Here is a 7,343-nt window from a genome sequence, read left to right as displayed (position 1 = left end):
TGACCAGAATGTCATGCCAATTTTATTTAAAATGGGTCTCCAATCATTTTCTAGCTCAATAAAAGACTCGATGCTCACATGTAAATATGGGGATTCCAGGCACAAGTTCTCTATGATGGTCCGGTCACGGAAAAAGGAGCCATCTAATACAGCCATACTAGTGAACATTAGTCGCTTGTATTCAAAATCATGAGCGAATTGAACATTATTTTCAAAACCTTCTTTTATCTGTCTTTATTTCAGCAATTTCGGACATTGGAATACTGTCATCAACAATAGAAGCAACTTGAGGCATCTGTTTAATAAATAATGGAAGTGGCAATTCATCGAGCAGCTTTTGTGCACTTGATAATTGGGACTCTTTTACACAATCACATTCAGTATGTTTTGTTCCGATTTGTTAACCTCATTGTTGGTCAGCTCAGGTTGACATTTGGTTTGGCTCGCATTAGGTTGCTCGGTTGGTTGGTTGGTTCAGGCACTGTATCGAACAGTTGATGATGGGCGTTTGGCCTTTGTTCATTTTCTTTCCTGTGTAGTTTTTGCAACCTTAGCAATTTCTAAAATGAAATCTGGTACTGGTATCGTATGAAATAGTTTGTCCGACGCTTGGACGTAAACCGGCACATCGTCAATATATGGCTCAGGAACACCATTTACAACAGGAGGTTTGATTTCGTTAATGTCATTCAATAGGCTATGATCATCACCAACTGCTGCTACTTGATCTATACATGTTATCGGTTAAAAGTTTTCGTGACTACTCTCATTCGTTGTCACTGCCAAGCTGTGCATTCCCAATCCTTACACCCATATAAAAGACGCTATAGTCTGGACTCTGGAGACCAGATAATTAGGAGGGGTCCAAGGAGGATGAATTGTGTCATGGATACGATACCTGCATCAGCTGCTAAGCCTGGAGGATTGGTCCCTATGCAATCCGAACTTGTGATCAATAATAACGTGGACTATTTCCCATCAATCCCGTTTTTCAGGTCAAAATCAATTCGAGTGCACAATAGCCGATCTGAGGCTATTCCAAATACACAAGAGGAAACATTGGTCCTTCAAAATAAGGCTCCTCGGTGGCATGAACAACTCCAGTGCTGGTGTTTGAGTTTCAATGGTCGTGTAACCGTAGCTTCTGTCAAGAACTTTCAACTGGTTGCTTCCCTGGAAAATGGACCTGCGAATGAAAATGTTGTTCTTCAATTCGGGAAAGTTGGAAAGGATTTATTCACCATGGATTATCATTATCCAATCTCTGCCTTCCAAGCTTTTGCCATTTGTCTGAGCAGCTTTGACACCTGAATTGCCTGTGAATGACGTAAAAATAAGGTATTTGTATATATCTGCAAAGTTTTCACTTGCTTACCCGGAATTTGAGCTAATTCTTCTTTGGTATTAGGTTTCATTAGTTCTTGTATGACATGAGATTTGGGCGGGCTAATATTCACTTTGGTGATCTCAATTCTTAAGTAAAAATCCACCTTAATACTTAGTACTTTATTATTGATTTTATCTGTTCGATTTGTTTAAAATTGTCCCCAGCCTAGATGAATTTTACCTTCATTTCGTGCTAGGCCACAAATGTGAAACATTTTTCTTAACCGCGAGTCATCAAAATGAGAAATTGGTTAAACGCCATCCAAATGGAATTTGTGAATGCTCGGGGCACCCCAGTGAACTAGCACAAAATGCATCAAAATGGAATATGGTTAAACAATATGTCGTTTGGCTTTTGCTGTTTTTGTTCACTGGGAGAGATGGTGTTCTGTTCGCATGACTCGGGTTGAATCTTTAAGGACATGAAAATGGCCAATTACACTAATTATTGAACTTTAGTAAGACTAATGGTAAGACTAATGACTTGGGTTGAAACTTGTTGATATTAAAATTGAGATTGGTGTCTCTGTTGTTGTATTTGACGTGTATTTTAATGTATCTAGTAGCTGTAAAAAAATTAGAAAAAAATGTATTTGTATTGTTATAAATAAAGCGTATCTAGAATTCTTGAAAAATTGTACCTACTATGGAAAAAAATTGTATCTGCATCGTCATAAAGTGTGTATAGAATTTATGTAAATAATGTACGTATAAATGTATAATATTGTAAAGTGTATCTGGATTTACCCAAAAAAAGGCGTATCTGATATGTATTTTAATGTATCTAGTAGCTGTAAAAAAATGTATCTGTATTGTTATAAACTGTATCTAGAATTCTTGAAAAAAGCATACCTTGGAGTGTCTAAAGTGTATCTACGATTTGGTAAAAAAAAAAAAGGTGTATCTACATTCTTAAAATGTGTGTATAGAATTTTGGTAAAAAGTGTACCTACTTTAGTGAAAAGTGTATATGATTTGGCAAAAAAAAAAAAAAAAGGTGCATCTACATTTTTAAAATGCCTATAGAATTTTGGTAAAAAGTGTACCTACTTTAGTTAAAAGTGTATATGAGAATTGGTAAAAAAAAAAAAAAAAAAAAAAAAGTTGTATCTACATTCTTAAAATGCGTATATAGAATTTTGGTAAAAAGTGTACCTACTATAGTTAAAAGTGTATATGAGATTTGGTAAAAAAAAAAAAAAAAAAAAAAAAAGTGCACCTTTTATATATATTCTAATGTATCTAGTGCGTTCTCACCGTTCTCACTGAATGGTCGTTCTCACTGGATCCCACCTATATATATATATATATATATATATATATATATATATATATATAAGAGCCGTTCAAACATACGTTATGAAGAGTTAACAGGCCCACCAAATAAACATAACATACTAACATTTGCATACAACTTTATCCTCCTCAACCCTTAACTTTCAACTTTCTATATACTTTCCCTCGACGATGCTCCGACGCCGGCAACGCTGACGTACTCTGACGCCGGCTGTCACTTTGTCGAAGATCTTGCTTTTCCTTATCTCCAAGCACCAATCCATTGCTCCTCTTCCCATCGTATCTCCCTTATCCGACGAGGCCGTTAGTTTAAGCTTCTAAACAATTGGAAGTTTAATTGCAGATCTACTACAAACGAGGTAATAATTCGAAAAGCTAATTGTAATAACAACCTATTTAGTAGATTTAGAGTCGTTTTATATTTATGTTGGTCAAATAAGAGTCTACCGGAGGTGGCGAAGGGAAATAGGCGACGATGATGTGTGTTTGTGGGTGGTTGTGAGTGGCTCAGAATGGTGGCATAATGGGTGAGGAAATGTGTCGAATGTTATGTAGTGGTCTGGTGTGTTGAATCGGTGGATTTAGTTGATCTTTAGATCGTAGATACACAAAATACCAGCCCAGATACACATGGTATTACTAATGGATACACAAATTGATTTGTGTATCTAGTAACAATACCATGTGTATCTCGGAGTAATACCATGTGCATCCGAGGGGAGTATTAAAGGTTTCTTGGTAATTCGTATGGTTCACACCGTAAGATTGTTCGATTGAAAATGATGAGGGGCTTAACTAGCAGGGGGTTTGGGTGTGAAATTCAAGGATGTGTTCTTGTTAAAATTTTAAAATTCATAGATTTTGTTCCGTATATTTGATTTGGGATATTGTGCATTAACATATGATTTTGTTACAAATTATAATCTTTGGGTTCAATTGATGAATTTGATGGAGTAAATTATGTAGTTATATTAGGTTGATTGATTAATTGAGGTAGGTAAATTAGTAGAAAGTTATTTAAGCTACTCCGTTTTCCAATTTGTTCCGGTAGAAATCTGGGTCTTATGAAGTGGATTTCACAATGCTCATTGTGTAATGTTTTCAATGTGAGAATATCGGAAGCTTCTCGATGATTGATACTGCTTTAATGCGAGTATGTACATTTATGTAGTAGTACTGGTTTGCAATTTGTCGGTAGCTTTGTTAAATTAGTCCGCCACAGTAAGAACTCCTATAGCATTCTAACTTAGCAGGTTCAGATATGCTACTCGATATGTGTGGTGTATATATGATTTTTTCCGTCATAGACTTGCTAAATATTTCGATTTACTCAAATGTTTCTCAATTTGGGTTTGGATTTCTAGCCAACGTACTTCAAAGTTGTCTTGATGGGTATGTTTAATTTCAGGTTAGTTTTATCGGCACAGAAATTCGTAAATAAGCGACTTTGTTATGAAATAGATAATACAAGTTGTGAATACCAACCCGGATACACATGATATTACTACTGGATACACAAATCGATTTGTGTATCTAGTAGTAATACCATGTGTACCCGGTAGTAATATCATGTGTATCTATTGTATCTGGTACTTTATAAGACGTTTTCCATGGTTTATTTTCCAACTTGCTATATGTTGATTCGTTTATCCATCTTTGTGAATTCTAGATAAATATAAGGTTTTGGCTTTGATTAATGGGTGCAAAGGTTTCAATATTATCGCTGCAACACTTTTTAATTGCCGTGTTTTCCTTCCAAATAGAAGTATACAATACCTCTTCCGCTAGTACTCAGCTAATAGTAGCTTTAAGTTGGGCCATTTTACTTGGTAATTGCTTTGAGTATTTTTTATGTGATGGGGATAATTTATTTTTGGTGTTTGTAGCGTGATGTTTTCTGATTGGCTTGTTATACTCCCTATGTTTCTCTAGTATCTTTTATTTTTTATTTTTTTTATATCTGTCAGGTAAGCAGACTACTCTTCAGTCTTTCTCCTCGCTCTTTATCCGTGTTTATTGTTTTCATTAAATCTCGTGACCACGTTAGGTACTTGGTGGTGGAAGTAATCCATGAAATGGAGAGAGTAATATCAAACTTGAGGGTTGTTTATGACTAACTGATTTTATCCCCCTTCCATCCTACATATATCAGTGGACCTTTGGTTTATTTTTCTGGACTCTGATTGAGGCGGATGAGTAGATGAGCTCTTCTTAAAGGAGTAAAAGTAGGGATAGACCGAGACTGTAACCACTAGCGGGTAGCTGTAGCCAAGTACTCTCCCTGAATTACTTGTTGTTGTACATTAATGCAGGAAAATGAAGAAGGCATCTATCTACATTGGCACCTGGGATTGAATGGTAGTCCAAACGGGATCTCATTTGATCACGCGCCTTTTAAGGGACAAGTGAAATGAATGGTAGTCCAAATGGTATTGGAGTTTTTGACATCTGATTTGGTCAACAAACTCCACTGGATGAAGTGAGACGAGCTCGACAAACTTCCACCTCCGCTTAAAGAGAGAATTTTAGGCAAAGATGGGTCAGAACTAGGTGCTTGGTTTCCATTGTACAGGTGATTATGCTAATATGAATCTTTAGTATTAAACATACACTCCTTGTCTCCTTCCATTTTGACGAATATTAATGTCCCCATTTGGCACTGACAGTCGAGCCATGTCACCCGAATCTTTAGCTAGGTTGTATACTTTTCTTTTATTTGATCGATTTTTATTCTGATTATTAGTGCAGCTGATGTAAAGGATTGTGTTCAGAAGGTGCAATCTCTCAAATATGCTGAAGAAACATGTTATGCAAGTTTGATTATCATCAAAGCGTTCAGTTCTGGCCTCGATATTGGCACATCTAACTGGGTGATCAGAAGCCCCAAAAAAGATCTTGCCTTTTTATCCAGCTCTGTTTTTATCTCTGTTGTCGCCTTGGATTTTACTTTTAAAGCTCTTCAAGGCTGTGATATTGTCCTCTATACAGATTTTTCTTCTCTGGATGATACTGAAAACGTTGAAGAACAGGTTGATAACTCAGTTCCAATGTAATACCTGTTTCATCTTTTAGTTTCTCAATGTTTGGTCAACACACAAGCCAATGGGGTTCACAAATCAAACCAAATGGGGTCATGTTAGTTTGCTGAAGATGGATTTGGCAAATCCAGCTACTTCAGAAATCTCCAGATTATGGATTCCAACATGCTCTACATTGTGTTACGTGGGGAGGTATTAGACACGGATATAATTATCCTACAATTTTATCAAAGTAGGGTATTTCTCACTTTTAAATGGGCCTAGGAGTGTATCTAATATTTTAAGGCTATGTATTTAGTAACCTAGAAAAAGTGTATCTAGCTAGATAAAGATATGTATCTACTACTATAAAGGATTGTCTCTAGCAACTTAAGGGTATGTATCTATTAATTTAAACTTTAAATGTATGTATCTAGTAAGTTAAAGGAGCGTATCTAGCAACTTAAAAAAATGTATATAGTAATTTAAAGGAGTGTATCTAGCAATTTTAAAAAATGTATAATAATTTAAAGGAGCGTATCTAACACCTTAAAGGTATGTATCTAGTAACTTAAAGAAATGTAACTAGTAACTTAAAGAGTATATCGAGCACTTTAGAGAAATGTATCTAGTAATTTGAAAGAGCATATCTAGAAACTTAAAGAAATGTAACGCAAGCCTCGAAACCGTCGAAACTCAACTTACACTTATTCAACACAAACTAGATGTACATATACCCGTGCAAGTTGCAACAAAGCAGCAAAACATTGCGATACATCCTAATTTCATCATGGACATGAATACATATTTCATAATCGATCGATTCGTTTACAAAATATTGCCATTTTCCCGTTGACTTTCCTAATGGGTCGCATATAAGAATTCACTATTACTAGCTCCCACACTCCCACATTACATGTCAAAAGCAAATAATTAATAGGCTCCATACTTTTTCCTTTTTCATTTTTTTTAGCAAAAATGTTCCATACTTTTTTTACATTGCATTGGTTAGTTGTACTGTCGAACAAGCATATGATATACAGAGTAATATGATTTTGTTTCTCATAAACAATGGTTCACAACCACATATATACTTTCCTAATGTATGGGAACTCCTTTGCCTTAATCCCTCTGATAAGTGTATCTGGATTACTAAAGTATGTATCTAGAGTCATGTTTCTTGTATCCACCAGTATCACCACCCTTCCACTGCCTACCACAACCACAACGACACAACTACAACCAACCCAAGTCCACCAGACCAACACCAACACTACCTCCACCTCCATAGCCACAAACTAACACCAACAACGCAACAAAACCAACGCCGATGACAGCTCGGCCACCCTAGATGACTCCAGCGACAGTGCTGACTACTCTATTGAACACACGACACCCTAATTTCATCTTTCTCATTATAAATCCTACCCTCCACCACCATTAGCAATTAAACCCAGTACCACAAAATGTATCCTATCGAGTATCGACGATATGCCTCCTGTCATCCAACCACCGCACAACGACGGCAACATCCTACCGCACAAATACTCCACAACCACCACGAACATTTTACCGTCTTCCACACACAGCTCGACAATCCACTCCCACCACACAGTAAAAGTTGAACTCCAAATCTATAAAAAA

At 36.2% G+C, this 7,343-nt stretch overlaps 1 long non-coding RNA gene and 1 pseudogene across 3 annotated transcripts; both read left to right on the top strand.

Annotated features, from left to right (window-relative positions):
* The first annotated feature begins 309 nt into the window (after nucleotides 1-309).
* Nucleotides 310-1,326, top strand: LOC141657578 (tubby-like F-box protein 3; annotated as a pseudogene).
* A 1,413-nt stretch (nucleotides 1,327-2,739) lies between these two features.
* Nucleotides 2,740-6,153, top strand: LOC141610309 (uncharacterized). Of its 3 annotated transcripts, none has more exons than XR_012528216.1 (3): nucleotides 2,740-3,041; nucleotides 4,995-5,254; nucleotides 5,426-6,153. It is a non-coding gene; the product is annotated as an uncharacterized LOC141610309 (long non-coding RNA). The 3 variants fall into 3 exon arrangements; XR_012528228.1 differs by having other exon boundaries at nucleotides 4,835-5,254; XR_012528222.1 differs by having other exon boundaries at nucleotides 4,650-5,254.
* Nucleotides 6,154-7,343: the final 1,190 nt, after the last annotated feature.

This window comes from Silene latifolia, chromosome 1 (assembly GCF_048544455.1).
Source record: "Silene latifolia isolate original U9 population chromosome 1, ASM4854445v1, whole genome shotgun sequence".
NCBI lineage: Eukaryota > Viridiplantae > Streptophyta > Magnoliopsida > Caryophyllales > Caryophyllaceae > Silene > Silene latifolia.
Note: the sequence above shows the minus strand (reverse complement) of the source record. Positions and strands in the feature narration are given on the sequence as shown.